Raw genomic sequence first — 17067 nt, forward strand, 5'->3', positions numbered from 1 at the left:
TAATAATTCAATCACAATATCAAGTATGAATCGTAAACTTTATTGAAAACTAACAAACTACAATCTCAGTCATTGAAGCAATTGCAATTTATCATAAAATAGGAAAGAGTCAATGTATAAGAGCTTTTCAGCAAGTCCACATACTCAACTATCATATAATCTTTCACAATTGCTGACACTCACGCAATACTTATGGGTATGGAGTTTTAATCGGACACAGAGAAAGATATGGGCTTATAGTTTTGCCTCCCAACGTTTTACCTCAAGGGTAATGTCAATAGTAATAGTTCATGAAAACTCACATCCAATTAACCATATATACCGGGATCTTTCCAACATATTGTGCTTGCCAAAGGATAAAGTGTAAAAAGGAAAGGTGAAAATCACCATGACTCTTATGCAAGGTAGGAGATAAAAGTAAAAGATAGGCCCTTCGCAAAGGGAAGCAGAGGTTGTCATGCGCTTTTATGGTTGGATGCATAAAATCTTAATGCGAAAGAACATCACTTTATATTGCCCCTTGTGATGTGGACCTTTATTATGCAGTCTGTCGCTTTTATTACTTCCATATCACACGATTGTATAAAGCTTATTTCCTCCACACCAATCAATCATACATATTTAGAGAGCAATTTTTTATTGCTTGCACCGATGACAACTTACTTGATGGATCTTACTCAATCCATAGGTAGATATGGTGGACTCTTATGGCAAGACTGGTTTAAGGGTATTTGGAAGCACAAGTAGTATCTCTACTTGGTGCAATGAATTTGGCTAGCATGAGGGGGAAAGGCAAGCTCATCATGTTGGAAGATCCAAGACAATATAATTCATCTCAGATGTAAGAAAACATAACCCATTATGTTGTCTTCCTTGTCCAATGTCAACTTTTTAGCATGTCATATTTTAATGAGTGCTCACAATCATAAAAGATGTCCAAGATAGTATATTTATATGTGAAGACCTCTCTTTCTTTATTACTTCCTATTAATTGCAATGATGACCAAAATTGTGTTTATCAACCCTCAACAACTTTTATTCATCATACTCTTTCTATGTGAGCTCATTACTCTCCATAAGATTAACATGATCTCTTTGTTTCTTTTTATTTCTTTCTCTTTTATTTTATTCACTTAGGATCATGGCAAAATAATCAAGCCCTTGACTCAACACTAATCTTTATTATATAGCTCACGGACTCGATTACATAGAAGGATAAATAAGCAAAACTCATGACTAGATCACACTAAGAACTTTTATTCTACTAGATCAAGATATTACCAAAAAGATCGAACTAAGAAAAACGGTAAAGATAAAGTTATGGTGATACGATATCGGGGCACTCCCCCAAGCTTGGCAGTTGCCAAGTGGAGTGCCCATACCCATGTGATTATGTATCTCTTTTCGGGGATGGTGATGTGATATTCTTGGCGATGATGCCCCTCAAGATACGGTTCTCCTCCTCAAGCTTGTTGACTTGCTGCTTGAGGTCCATTATTTCCTTTCGGAGTTTTCCTGTAACAGCCAAAGCTCCCTGCACCCAAGGGTGCTGCATAGCTGCGGGAGAACCAGTGACACTCTTTTTCATATTATCATAAGAAAGAAATCTAACATTGGAAGGGATAACCGAGTTAGGAATAGCTGAGCTCTGCAGTTCTCCCATTGTGAATCCAGCTTGGAGGCGGGAAGTGACTTCTTGATACTCTTCCATAGCATCTATCCTCTTCAAATCAGCCTCCATCTCATCCTTCGTTGCTGGCCCAAAGGGGTCAACATGATTGTTTGTTGTTGATCTCGGTGCCGGATGAGACACCCGGCTCTCCCCGACTGACTCTTGCAAAGACATCCTGCTCTAATCTGCAGCAGCAACAGCTCAAAACACAAACATGAGATAATTGCGGGATACGGCAGTCAAAACCTCTGGGAGATTATATAATGAAGTTTTACCGACCAAAATACATGTTGTGTACGAAACGGAGTCCGGAGAGCACACTAGGTGCCCACGAGGTAGGGGGCGCGCCCAGGGGGTAGGGCGCGCCCTCCACCCTCGTGGAGCCCTCGTGTCCTTCCCGGACTGCTACTTATTTTTCTATTTTTCTAAATATTCCAAAACGGAGAAATATTTCCTTAAAAACTGTTTTGGAGTCGGTTTACTTACCGTACCACATACCTATTCCTTTTCGGAGTCTGAAACGTTCTGGAAAGTGTCCCTTATGTTTTCCTCCGGGGTTACGGTTTCAATAACATTGGTTTCAACATTTATGGGATTACCTGAGATATAATGTTTGATTCTTTGACCGTTCACCACCTTTGGATTTGTGCCTTCGAAGTTGTTGATTTTTATGGCACCGGAACGGTAGACCTCCTCGATAACATAAGGACCTTCCCATTTAGAGAGAAGTTTTCCTGCAAAAAATCTTAAACGAGATTTGTACAGCAATACATAATCACCTACATTAAACTCACGCTTTTGTATCCTTTTGTCATGCCATCTTTTAACTTTTTCTTTAAACAACTTGGCATTTTCGTATGCTTGGGTTCTCCATTCATCAAGTGAGCTAATATCAAATAACCTCTTCTCACTGGCAAGTTTAAAATCATAATTAAGTTCTTTAATAACCCAATAATCCTTATGTTCTAGTTCGAGAAGTAAGTGACATGCTTTTCCATAGACCATTTTATACGGAGGCATACCCATAGGATTTTTATATGCAGTTCTATAGGCCCATAATGCACCATCAAGTTTCTTGGACCAATTCTTTCTAGACCTATTAATAGTCTTTTGCAAAATTAATTTGAGTTCTCTATTACTCAATTCTACTTGACCACTAGACTGAGGGTGATAAGGAGATGCAATTCTATGATTAACATCATATCTAGCAAGCATTTTACGGAAAGCACCATGAATAAAATGTGAACCACCATCAGTCATTAAATATCTAGGGACTCCAAATCTTGGAAAAATAACTTCTTTAAGCATTTTAATAGAAGTGTTATGATCAGCACTACTAGTTGGAATAGCTTCTACCCACTTAGTAACGTAATCAACAGCAATTAAAATATGTGTATATCCATTAGAGGAAGGAAAAGGTCCCATATAGTCAAAGCCCCAAACATCAAATGGTTCAATAACAAGTGAATAATTCATAGGCATTTCTTGACGTCTACTAATATTAACAATTCTTTGACATTCATCACAAGATACGACAAACTTACGGGCATCCTTGAAGAGAGTAGGCCAATAAAAACCTGATTGCAGTACCTTATGTGCAATTCTATCTCCAACATGGTGTCCTCCATAAGCTTCGGAGTGACACTTGCGTAGGATCTGTTCCTGTTCATGCTCAGGTACACAACGTCTAATAACACCATCTACTCCTTCTTTACAAAGATGTGGGTCATCCCAAAAGTAATGCCTCAAATCATAGAAGAACTTTTTCTTTTGCTGGTATGTGAAACTAGGTGGTATAAACTTAGCAACAATGTAATTAGCATAATCAGCATACCATGGAGCAGTATGAGAAGCATTTATGACATTTAATTGCTCATCAGGAAAAGCTATCATCAATAGGTAGTGGGTCATCAAGCACATTTTCTAACCTATACAAGTTGTCTGCAACGGGGTTCTCAACTCCTTTTCTATCAACAATATGCAAATCAAATTCTTGTAGCGAGAGAACCCATCTAATAAGTCTAGGTTTAGCATCTTTCTTTTCCATAAGATATTTAATAGTAGCATGATCAGTGTGAATAGTTACTTTAGAATCAACAATGTAAGGTCTAAACTTATCACAAGCAAATACAACTGCTAAGAATTCTTTTTCAGTAGTAGCATAATTTCTTTGAGCATTGTCTACAGTTTTACTAGCATATTGAATAACATTTAGTTTCTTATCAACTCTTTGTCCTAGAATAGCACCTACAACATAATCACTAGCATCACACATAATTTCAAAGGGTAAATTCCAATCAGGTGGCTGAACAATAGGTGCAGAGATCAATGCTTTCTGAAGTATTTCAAATGCTTCTACACAATCATCATCAAAGACAAATGGTATATCTTTTTGTAATAAATTAGTCAGAGGCTGAGAAATTTTCGAGAAGTCCTTAATGAACCTCCTATAAAAACTGGCATGACCAAGGAAACTTCTTATACCTTTGATGTCTTTGGGACATGGCATCTTTTCAATAGCATCAACCTTGGCTTTATCAACTTCAATACCTTTTTCCGAAACTTTATGCCCCAAGACAATACCTTCATTAACCATAAAGTGGCACTTTTCCCAATTCAAGACAAGATTAGTTTCTTCGCATCTCTGCAAAACTCGATCAAGGGTGCTCAAGCAATCATCAAAAGAAGATCCATAGACAGAAAAGTCGTCCATGAAAACCTCACAAATCTTTTCACAAAAGTCAGAGAATATAGCCATCATGCATCTTTGAAAGGTAGCAGGTGCATTACATAAACCAAAAGGCATACGTCTATAAGCAAAAGTACCAAAAGGGCATGTAAAAGTAGTCTTTGATTGATCTTTGGCTGACACAGGTATTTGAGAGAAACCAGAATAACCATCTAGAAAGCAAAAATGTGTATGTTTGGATAATCTTTATAGCATTTGATCGATAAAAGGTAAGGGGTAATGATCTTTTTTAGTAGCCTTATTTAATTTGCGGAAATCAATTACCATCCTATAACCTGTAATAATTCTTTGAGGAATCAATTCATCTTTATCATTAGGAACAACAGTAATACCTCCCTTCTTAGGGACACAATGGACAGGGCTTACCCATTGACTATCAGCAATGGGATAAATAATACCTGCCTCAAGGAGCTTTAGTATCTCCTTTCTTACCACTTCTTTCATTTTAGGATTCAGCCGGCATTGATGATCACGAACTGGTTTAGCATCTTCTTCCAAATTAATTTTATGCTGACATAGAGTGGGACTAATGCCCTTAAGATCATCAAGAGTATACCCAATAGCAGCACGGTGCTTCTTTAGAGTTTTCAATAATCTTTCTTCTTCATGTTCTGAAAGGTTAGCACTAATAATAATAGGATATATCTTTTTCTCATCAAGATAAGCATATTTAAGAGTATCAGGTAATGGTTTAAGCTCAAACACGGGATCACCCTTGGGTGGAGGAGGATCCCCTAGGATTTCAACAGGTAAATTGTTTTTTAGAATAGGCTCCTGTTTAAAGAATACTTCATCTAATTCCCTTCTTTCATTCATAAACATGTCATTTTCATGGTCTAGCAAGTATTGTTCTAAAGGATCACTAGGAGGTACGGCAATAGAAGCAAGACCAATAATTTCATCCTTACTAGGTAATTCTTCTTCTCGGTGTTGTCTGCTAAATTTAGAAAAATTAAATTCATGAGTCATATCATCTAAGCCGATAGTAACAACATCTCTTTTGCAATCTATGGTAGCATTAACAGTGTTTAAGAAGGGTCTACCAAATATAATGGGACAAAAGCTATCTTGTGGGGAACCAAGAACAAGAAAATCAGCAGGATATTTAGTTTTCCCACACAAGACTTCGACATCTCTAACAATTCCCATTGGTGAAATAGTATCCCTACTGGCAAGTTTAATTGTGACATCAATACCTTCCATCTCAGCAGGTGCAATACCATGCATAACTTCTTGGTATAAAGAATCAGGTATTGCACTAGCACTAGCACCCATATCACATAAGACATGATAACAATGATCTCCTATTTTAACAGAAATAACAGGCATGCCTACCATAGGTCTAAGTTTATCTTTATCATGGGGTTTAGCAATTCTAGAAGTTTCATCACAGAAATAAATAGCATGCCCATCTATATTATCAGACAAGAGATCTTTAACAATAGCAATACTAGGTTCAACTTTAACTTGCTCAGGAGGTGTATATGTTTTAATATTGCTTTTACGAACTACCGTTGAAGCTTTAGCATGATCCTTTATCCTAACAGGGAAAGGTGGTTTCTCAACATAAGAAGTAGGAACAATAGGATCATTATAAGTGACAGTCTTTTCTTCAACTTTAATAGGTGCAACTACTTTTACTTCTATGGGAGGATGATATTTAAACCACTTCTCCTTGGGGAGATCAACATAAGCAGTAAAAGATTCACAGAAAGAAGCTACTATCTCAGAGTCAAGTCCATATTTAGTGCTAAATTTACGAAAAATATCGGTATCCATAAAAGATTTAACACAATCAAAACTAGGTGTCATACCTGACTCCCTACCATTGTTGAGGTCCCAATCTTCAGAGTTGCGTTTAATTCTTTCCAATAAATCCCATTTGAATCCAATAGTCTTCATCATAAAAGAGCCAGCACAAGAAGTATCAAGCATGGTGCGATTATTACCAGAAAGCCGAGCATAAAAATTTTGAATAATCATTTCTCTTGAGGGCTCATGATTGGGGCATGAATATAACATTGACTTAAGCCTCCCCCAAGCTTGAGCGATGCTTTCTCCTTCACGAGGCCAAAAATTATATATATAATTGCGATCACGATGAACAAGATGCATAGGATAAAACTTCTGATGAAATTGCAATTTCAATCGTTTGTAATTCCAAGACCTCATGTCATCACATAGCCTATACCATGTCGATGCATCTCCCCTCAAAGAGAAGGGAAAGACCTTCTTCTTAACAACATCTCCGGGTACACCTGCAAGCTTAAATTGTCGGGGGTTTGGTGCGACATATGCCAACGGATGGCTTATCATGGTGGGGGCGAGTAGAACGTCGCTGGTGCTGGAAACGGGATGAGGCGAAGACATGCACGCCGGCGAATCTTACCCAGCTTCGGGGCTCTCGGGGGAGATAATACCCCTACTGCTACTCTGCGGGGTCTCCGCATGATCACTATGGCCAAGTGTTTACACGGTTGCTCCTTGAGCTGTTTCTGGTGGTAGAAGAGGGCAAGGCTAACTCTCTCCTTATATCTGGTACGGTCTAGAACTACTGGGATCCAACCCCTTGCATGGGTGCCCTGGGGGGTTTATATAGGCCTACCCCCAGGGGTACAATGGTAATTCGACTGGGCGCGGGCCCCGCCATCAGTGCCTCCGACCTCTGACTTCTCCGCCGACTAGTGGGCCCCGCCGACTGGTCTGGTATGGAGCCAACAGGCCGCGTCCGCCATGGGCGGATCTTGCCGGCCGCTGATTACTGTAGCCGTGCTTCTGATGATGCAGGCTTGGTCATGGGGTTGTGGCAACAGCCCCGCCGCCTGGCGGGTGATCACTGTGGCCACTCCCCATCTCATCTTGATTAATGGCGCATGGGCCCCGAGGGAGGGCTCGGCTGACTCCCCCGGGCCGACTCCCGACGGGTCCGACTGGCGGTTCTCCCGCCGTCTCCCGAGGTCTCGCTGACTGGTGGGCCCCGCCGCCTCCAGGCCGTACAGACAAGCCGTCGTGGGAGCAGGACTTGGTACTGTGGTGCTGATGTCAGGGCCGGCCGGGCAACAGTGCCACGCCGCACAGAGATCTTCCTGGGTACGGCGTGCTGTGGCCATGCCTGCCCTTGGTAAGGGGCGGGGAGTGGGCTTCACTGTAGCCACACCCCTGCCCCGTCCCCTTCGATGAGGTCATGGTTTGTTGGAGTCGCCGGCCGAATCTCCAAAGCCGGCTTCTCTGGAAGTCATCCCTGGGACTCGGCCGTGAGCGGGCAGTCGGCCGCCCTGCCGTCAACTCCTCAGGAGGCGGCTCTTCGCCCCGGGGTCTTGAGGGGCACAGCCTGCCCTGATGTCTTGAAAGGTTATGGGACTCGGCTTGGCCTACCCATGGCCCATTACTCCGACAGTAGTCCCCGAAGCTGGTGAGGCGCCGCGGACGATCGGCCGAGAAGCCTCAGCAGTTTCTCTTTCCGGGTGCTCAACACATGGTCTTGATTGACTTCTGTCGGGCTGACTAGAAGGAATCAGTCTTGCTCAACTCGGATTCACTTGATTCCGGCTCGCTCAGCATCTCTAATGCCACAGCGGGATTTAAGCGGCATGCTAGCTAAGCCTCCAGGCCGCCGCCCGTTCTTGGCCTATTACGCAAGGGCACGTGGCTAGGCCGTCCTGCCAGCCCACGCGCGCGACGGGACAGGACCACAGGTGGACGGCTGGGATTCCCGTGGAGTTACTGCGCGCAGTAACTTTACGTGGATCATGGGGGTCGTGGGGTTGTGGGCGCAGTAAATCCCCACGTCCGCCTCCTCGGCTTCGCAGCCCACGGGGCTATAAGTAGGGGGAAGAGGGGGGCACGCGCGCCCCTCCTTCCCACTACCCCTCGCTCTCTTCCTCCTTGCTGCTCCTCGCTCTCCTCCTTCCTCTTCTCTTCTTCGCTCTGCCGCACGCCCAAGCTCCGGCGAACGCCGCGGTGACAGCTCGCGATGAGTTCTTCCTCCGCTGCCGCGCCTCCCCCAGTGCGCTCCGGCACCTGGGACGGTTCCGAAGTTCATGAAGACCACATCGAGTTCCTCTGCCGGACCCGTCGGCTTCCCGGTGAGGATCGCGTGCAGGTGCATTTTGCGCCGGAGGGGGAGATTTCCCCCGCCCCACAGGAGGGCGAGCGGGTCATCTTCCGCTCGCACTGCCTACGCGGGCTGGGGCTGCCGGCGAGCAGCTTTTTCCGGTCTTTCTTGGAGTTCTACGGCCTCCAGCCGCACCACCTCACCCCCAACACAGTGGTGCTGCTGTCCGCCTTCGTGGCCTTGTGCGAAGGCTTCCTCGGAGTCCTCCCCACCCTCGAGCTCTAGGGGGAGTTCTTCTTCTCCAAGCTCGGCACCCAGGCCGCGGGCGTGACGGCTCAATGCGGCGCCTTCATCACCGTGCGAAGGTCAGGAGCCGACAACCCCTTCCCCTCCATCTCGCTGATAAAGTCAGTGAAGATGTGGCAGAGATCCTACTTCTACGTCAGGAACGTCACCACGAGGGGCGACTGGGTCAACCTGCCGGCTTTCGAAGACGGCCCGCCGGCTGGGAGACTGCCCAACTAGTCGTACCGGGCCAGGTCGCTGACGCCTGCGGCCGCCGGCGCCATCACGCGACTCCGAGTGCTGACATAGTCGGAGGGTTTGACTGGTCCGGACCTGCTGGCTGCCTTCGTTTCGTGCCGAGTTCTCCCACTCCAAGGCCGCCCTCACATGATATGCCAGATGAGTGGGCACCGCGACCCGAGTCGGCTATGCACCAAGGACATGCCTCACGAAGAGGTGGCCCTCATGGTGAACTACCTCTCGAACAGCAGGCTCCCGGAGGACTGGAGATTCGGCAAGGAGCCGTACTCCCGCGCCAACCCCCCGCCCGTGGTGAGTCGCCTTTCTTTTCTTTCTTTAGATTGTCTTCTTCTTGCCGGGTTTTGTTTTGACCAGTCGGCTTTGGTTAGAATCCCCTTCTTCACCCACCAGCCGGCACCTCGGGGCCGGCCCATGAGTTCGTCGCCGATCGGGCGGAGAGCAATGTCGACGACCCCGATCTGGGGGCAGCGGCTCTGGAAGACGACGCCGAGGGAGGAGGAGGGACAGCAGGCGACTTCAGGCCCTCGGCTACCTTCGCCGACTGGCCTGAAGACAACGCCAAGGGAGAAGTCGCCCCTCGCCGTCGGCCAGGAGCCAGCCAGCCTGGTGCGGCTCTTTCGCCATGCCGGGCCCTCCAGGCGGCGGGAAGAAGCGCAGGGCCACGCCGACTTTATTCGGCAGTCGGCCGAAGAAGCCCAAGGGCTCGGCTGCGGCGACCCGGCGGGTTGAGGCAGCCGCGAAGGCCATCCGCTTCCGTAAGGAAGTGAAGAAGCCGCCGTTGGTCTCCGTGTAAGTATTCTGTCTTCAAAGTTTTATTCTTTCTTCGTGATTTGTCTGAGTCTCTGCTTGCCCCTCTTTCTTCAGGGCTCCCCTCTCTCTTGAGCGGCTCGCCGCCGCCTCCGTCATGGGGTCAGCGGAGACGACCGCCACCACTTGGCGGATTGACCCCGCTGCTGACCTCCGGGAGGCGACGGAGCGGAATGCGCAGGAGAGGCGCAACGAAGAAGAGGCCCTCCGCCTAGAGAAGGCGGAGGCCGACAGGGCGGAGGCCTCCACTAAGAAAAAACTAGCGGAGGCCGAAGCCGCTGCCGCGGTGAAGCAGCAGGCTGAGGAAGCCGCACGCCGCCAGTCGGCCTTGCTCGTCACCCCGCTGAACTCTGTGCCACCGCCTCTGGAGTTCACGGGGCCAACTGGAGAAGCCGACGGGGAGAACCTCGTCGAGGAGAGGGAAGGCGGCGACCCCTCTACTCCAGACACGAACGTTCCGCCGCCGCCTCCGCCGCCATCTGAAGGCGCGCAAGGCGAGCAGCCAGCGGACCCTCCGGTGCCACCGACCGAAGACGAGGCCGTGACGAGGCTACTCCTCCAAGTCGGCTCGCCAATGCGCCGTCGTCTAGAGAAGGCGACTTCGGCACCCCGCCCCCTGGAAGCCGGCACCGCCAGCTCGGCGGCCCCAGACGCCGAAGCAACGAGCGCCGCACCTGTTGGGTGGGTGCGAGGAGGCGGCATAGGGCCGCTGAACCGGGCGCTCCTGGACGTCCAGGTGAAGCTCCGTGCAGAGGGCGACGCTCTCCAGAGTTGCACCAAGGCGTTCCTAGCGTTGCGGGAAGCCGTCCGGGTATGTTTTTTTCCTTTGGTCTTTGTTTTCTTGCTCCTCTCTGTGGGGGCGTGCCAGCGCACCCACTGGGTGTAGTCCTCGAGTTTCGGGCCGGCTGCTGAGCAGGCGGCCCAGAACTCCAATTGATGAACTTCTGGGTACTAACTTTGTCTGAAATGCTTGTCGCAGGATTACCACAACCTCCGCGTCACTGCCTTCAACCGTAACGTTGAAGAGCTGGGCAAGTGGACCGCCGACTTGGCGGAGAGCCAGCGTAAGTCCCCCTTTTTTTGTACGGGGGCGCGCTAGCGCACCCGCGGGCTGTAGTCCCCGAGATTCGGGCCGGCTGCTGAGCAGCTGGGCCGGATCTCCCCGGCGACCTACTTTATTGACGACTGTTGTCTTTCTTCCTGTCCTTCAGGAGCCAACGCTGCTCTTCAACAGCAGCTGAGCGAAGCCAACTCCGCCCTGCGCGCCAAAGGGGAGGAGTGCAGCAAGCTCGCCACAGAGTGCGATCTGCTGGCCACTCAGTTGGCAGAGCAGAAGGAGCTGCTTGTGAAGTCGCAGAGGAAGGCGGAGGAGACGAAAACCGCCCTCTTGGCCGAGTTCGCGAGCGAGCGCTCCTCCTGGTCTGACAAGGAGGCGCTGCTGTCCTCCGGCTTCCACGAGATTGAAGACATCGTTGATGGTGAGCCTCTTTATTTTCTTTCTTCGAGCTGCCGACTTAGATCGTGCCGACTCCTGGTTTTTGACTTGCTTCTTCGTTTCTTCGTGTCTGTGCAGACTTCTTCCCTGGGCAGTTGCAGGCCGCCATCCAAGCCATCGAGGCTGACCATGAAGGTCGGAGGGCGGAGGGCGCAGAGATCGCCGCCGATGCCCCCCGAACTCTTGACGAGCACATCCTGAGCATCGAGGCTCGCCTCCGGCCGGCTCACCGGATACAGCGCCGGCTCCAGCGCGTCGGTGCCCAGGCGATTGCCGCCATTTGGCTGGATATGCAGGCTCCGCGCACCCCCAGCCTGACGGCCAACTGGCTGGAGGTCGCGGCTGGTCGTCTTGAGGCCTGGATGGGCTCTTCGGCCCGGGCTGGAGCGCGCCAGGCCTTGGAGTTCGTCAAGGCGTGGTACCCGGGGCTGGATCTAGACCGGTTGGCCACGCTTCGGTCGGAGGCCCAGCCAGAGTTGGCGGCTGCGGAAGATGCCCTCGTCAAACATGCTGCGGCGATCGCCGAGTACACCGACACCAGCATCTTCATCCCCGAGCGGTCTGAAGACGGCGAGGAGGTACCGCCGGAGTGGTTTGGGATGAACCCAGACTACGGCGAAGACTCGGCGGAGGTGATTGGCTCCAGCGTCGAGGAGGAGGACGAGGCGGAGGATGGGGGCGAGGCGGAGGCACCAGAAGGCGGAGCAGACGGCTAGCCTCAGCCCGACCGCGCCTCCAGCAACAAGCCGCGTGCGATCGAGTCGACTGCCGCCGGAGGTGATCAAGCCGAGACTAGCCAGCCGGCTGCCCCGATGCCTGACGCTGGCGCCTCCTCCGACCCTCCGAATCCGTCTGCTACCTCCTGAGCTGCCGCTGTATCTTTTATTTTATCTGCTTCAGTAGTCTTTGAAGAACTTGTTAATTCGCACAATTCCACCCGCGGGGTGTATTTTGAACCTCTACTCGACAATTCGGCCAAGGGCCTATGGTATGTAAATATATATATCTATCTTTTCTTGCTCATTGTTCTTTTTTGGCTTTTTTCCTTTGCTGCTTTCTCTTAGTTGCTTGCCTTGCCAGTCAGACAGCCGCTCTGCGGACTGTTGCTGGATCAAGTGCTAGGCTACTTTGGGAAAGCAAGTACTTAGCCGATTTCAAGAGATTTTTTTTGAGCAAGTTGGATAGGAGTCGGCAGTTCGACTATCCGAGAGTCGGTTTGTGAGAAAGGCTGGAGGCCGTCTTGAGCTATGTTTTATGCTCTGAGTCCTTAGCCATTTTTCATGCAAGTGCCCATTCTACCTTACTGCTGCCCACCGTACAGTCGCTCTGCGAGCTGCGGCTTCTAACATGAGACGGTTTAGGCGTTTACACACTACTTATCCGACTGCAGGAAGCATTTCATAGTGCAAGGCGGCAAGTCCCCGGGTCGACTTGTCGAGCCCGGTGCCAAACGACATGCCGAAGAGTAACATACTTGTAGGCATAATTTTATCATACAGACAAAAGACGGCAGTCCCCGAGCTTGTCTCGGGGGCCCCGAAGTCTTGGTACTTTAATACAAAAGGTAGCGTGGTACATACTGCATCAACTGTAAAATCTTCGGAGGAGATTTGCATTCCATGGCCGCTCTGTCTCCTTGACGGAGTCGTCCCTCTTGCGTGCTCGGGGCTTCTGAGCATCGATCAGGTAGTAGGAATCGTTGCCCAGTACTTTGCTGATGATGAAAGGGCCTTCCCAAGGCACCGACAGCTTGTGCTGGCCGGCTGTTCGCTGGATCAGCCGGAGCACAAGGTCGCCTTCTTGGAAAGATCTTGGCCTGACCTTCCTGTTGTGGTATCGGCACAAGATCTGCTGGTAGATGCTGGACCGGCTGAGTGCCAACAGCCGGCCCTCTTCCAGCAGATCGACGCCGTCTTGTCGTGCTTCTTCTGCTTCCTCCTCGGTGTACATGGTGACTCGTGGGGAGTCAAACTCTATGTCCGTTGGGATGACAGCTTCGGCACCGTAGACAAGGAAGAAGGGCGTGAAGCCGGTTGACTTGTTTGGAGTCATGCGCAGACTCCAGAGGACGGCTGGCAGCTCGTCGAGCCAGCAGCCAGCCGAGCGCTCCAGAGGCTCGATCAACCGAGGCTTGATGCCGGATAGGATGAGGCCGTTTGCTCGCTCCACTTGGCCATTTGACTGCGGATGGGCGACGGACGCTAGGTCCAGTCGGATGCCCTGTGTTGCGCAGAAACGGGCCAAGGCGCCTTTGGCAAAATTTGTGCCGTTGTCGGTGATGATGCTGTGTGGTATGCCGTAACGAATTGTGATATCGGTGATGAAGGTCACGGCAGTCGGACCGTTCAGTTTCTTAATTGGCTTCGCTTCCACCCACTTGGTGAACTTGTCCACTGCGACAAGTAGGTGAGTTAAACCACCTCGTGCTGTCTTGAATGGTCCCACCATGTCTAGACCCCAAACTGCGAAAGGCCAGGCAATGGGGATGGTCTTGAGCGCAGAAGCCGACTGGTGCGGCTTGGAGCTAAACTTCTGGCACCCTTTGCATTTTTGGACCAACTCCTTGGCCTCTTCCAAGGCAGTCGACCAGAAGAAACCGTGCCGAAAGGCTTTGGCGACGAGTGCTCTTGAAGCCACATGGTGGCCGCATTCTCCTTGATGGATGTCTTTGAGAATCGCCCGGCCTTGCTCTGGCTCTACGCAGCGCTGGTAGACACCAGTGACGCTGCGCCTGACCAGCTCTCTGTTGACTATGGTATAGGCTGCCGCCCGACATTGTACTTGCCGAGCTGAGGTCTCATCACTTGGTAGCTCTTTGTTCACCAGGAATTTGAGGATGGGCTGGGCCCATGAGGGTGCTGCTATTTCTTTGACTACCAGAACTGCGACTTGGACGAGGGCGGCTGGGCTGGGGGGCGGCGGGTTGGAGTCAACAACCACTTGCTGGGTTGATGAAGTCCCTAGGCCAACTAGCGCGGTCCTTGGGCCGAGTTCTGGAATCTTCGAGTCCGCCACCGCAGTCCCCGGGCCGGGCTCGACTGTGGCGGCTTTGGAGTCATCCGCCAAAGTCCCCGTTCCGTCTGCCGGAGCTCTGGAGTCGGATCCGCCGTCTTCGGGAGGATCCGGCACAAAAATGGAGTCTGATTCTGGTGAAGGCTTGACAGACGGCTTGAGGAGGCATTGAAGGGCGACGCCAGATGGTATCGCTTGGCGGGTAGAGCCGATTCGTGCCAAGGCGTCTGCTTGGTCGTTGTCGTTTCTTGGCACATGGAGGAACTCGCACCCTTCGAAATACCCGCTGAGTTGCTGCACGAGGAAATGGTAGCTCGCCATGTTTGCGTATTTCGCGTCCCAGTCGCCAGATGACTACTGGACCACTAAATCCGAGTCGCCATAACACAAGATCCGGCGGATGCCAAGTTCTTTGGCAAGCCGGAGCCCGTGAATGAGCGCCTCGTACTCGGAAACATTGTTGGAGGCGACAAAATGGATTTGCAGTGCATATTTGAGCTTGTCGCCTTTAGGAGAGGTGAGGACAACGCCGGCTCCCAAGCCGGTGCGCATCTTGGAGCCGTCGAAGTGCATTCGCCAATGGGTGGAGTCAGGCGCTGGAGGTAGGTACTGGGTCTCGGCCTAGTCGACGAGGAAGTCGGCCAACGCTTGTGATTTGATAGCGGTGCGGGGCTGGTAGTAGATGGTGTAAGGAGCCGGCTCTATGGCCCACTTGGCCACTCGACCAGAGGCATCTCGGCTACCAATGATCTCAGCAAGTGGGGCCGTACAGACCACTGTGATTGGATGCTCTTGAAAGTAAGGCTTCAATTTCTTCGCAGCAAAGTGTACGCCATAGCACATCTTCTGGTAGTGGGGGTAGTTCTGCTTGGAGGTCGACAATACCTCGCTCAGGTAATATACTGGTCTCTGGATAGGCAGCGCCTTGCCTTCCTCCTTGCGCTCCACTAGCATGACTGTGCTGACTACTCGGCTGGTGGCGGCGATGTACAGGAGCATAGGTTCCTTGGGAGTCGGAGCCGCCAGGACGGGTGGAGTAGTCAGCATCTTCTTCAACTGGTGAAAAGCTTCGTCCGCCTTATGGTTCCACTCGAAAAAAGTGGTCTTCTTCATGAGTTGGTATAAGGGGAGAGCTTTCTCGCCCAGCCGACTGATGAATCGGCTGATGGACGCTAAGCAGCCGGTGAACCTCTGCACATCCAGCAGTCGGTTGGGTACCTCCATTCTCTCGATGGCCTTGATTTTTACTGGGTTGCATTCTATGCCGCGTTCAGAGACCAGGAAGCCTAGCAGCTGGCCAGCTGGTACTCCGAAGACACACTTCTCGGGGTTGAGCTTGATCTGGAACTGTCACAGGTTCTCAAAGGTTTCCTTGAGGTCTTCCAGCAGTGTTCCACGCTTTTCCGTCTTCACCACCACGTCGTCCACGTAAACGTGGGCGTTCCGGCCGAGCTGCTTGAGGAGACACTTCTGCATGTAACGCTGAAAGGTGGCGCCGGCATTCCTCAAGCTGAACGTCATGGTGAAGTAGCAGAATTCTCCAAACGGTGTGATGAAGGCAGTCTTCAATCTGTCAGCCGGGTTCAGCTTGATCTGGTGATATCCTGAGTATGCATCCAAGAAACTCAATAGCTCGCATCCGGCTGTGGAGTCTATCACCTGATCAATTCTTGGCAGAGCAAACGGGTCCTTGGGGCAGGCCTTGTTGAGGCTCGTGTAGTCAATACACATTCGCCACTGCTTGTTCTTCTTTAGTACCAGGACCGGATTTGCCAGCCACTTCGGAAAGAAAACTTCCATAATGAATCCGGCTGCTAGGAGTCGGGCTATCTCTTCTCCGAAAACTCTTCTCTTCTCTTCTGATAAGCGGCGTAGGGGCTGCCTGACCGGCTTTGCATCAGATCGGACATGTAACTTGTGCTCGGCGAAATTCGTCGGTACACCTGGCATGTCTTTGGGGGACCATGCGAAGATGTCCCAATTCTCACGGAGGAAATCGACGAGCTTGCCTTCCTATTTGCTGTCGAGGTTCCAACCTATGACAGCGTACCTCTCCGGGTGCTCCGGATCCAAGGGTATCTTCTTTGTCTCTTTGGCTGGCTTGAATGAACCTTTAGCTTCCGACTCCTTCGGGTTGGGCGATATCTCCGGCTGCTTGCCGGCCATCGCCACAACTCATTCAAGGAGTTGCTTCTCGGCTGCGATCACCAAGGACTTGGCCAGCCGACTGCTCTCGGCCGCGCAAGCGGATGACTTACGGTAGTCGCCGGCCACAGTCAGAATTCCCCTGGAACTAGGCATCTTCATCTTGAGGTAGGCGTAGTGGGGGACCGCCATGAACTTGGCCAAGGCGGGTCGACCAAGTAGCGCATGGTATGGGCTCTCAAGGTCCACCACCTCAAACCAAACAGACTCTCTTTGGAAGTGATCTTTATCCCCAAAGAGGACGTCCATCAGGATCTTGCTGACTGGTGAGCAGGAAAGCCCAGGAACAATGCCCTGGAACACAGTCCGGCTGTTCTGAAGCTGTCTTTGCTTGATTCCTAACTTCTCCACGGTGTCCTTGTATAGGATATTGATGCTGCTGCCCCCGTCTATCAGAACTCGCGAGAAACGCGCGGCCCGTTTGTCCGTAGCAAAGGTGGCGTCTAGGACCAAGGCGTAGGAGCCCGGACTCGGCATCACTTCTGGGTGGTCAGCCCTGCTCCAGCTGATGGGCTTCTCAGACCAGT

The sequence above is a fragment of the Triticum urartu genome, chromosome 6A (genome assembly GCF_056163025.1).
Source record: "Triticum urartu cultivar PI428250 chromosome 6A, HENAU_Tu73, whole genome shotgun sequence".
In the NCBI taxonomy this organism is placed as follows: domain Eukaryota; kingdom Viridiplantae; phylum Streptophyta; class Magnoliopsida; order Poales; family Poaceae; genus Triticum; species Triticum urartu.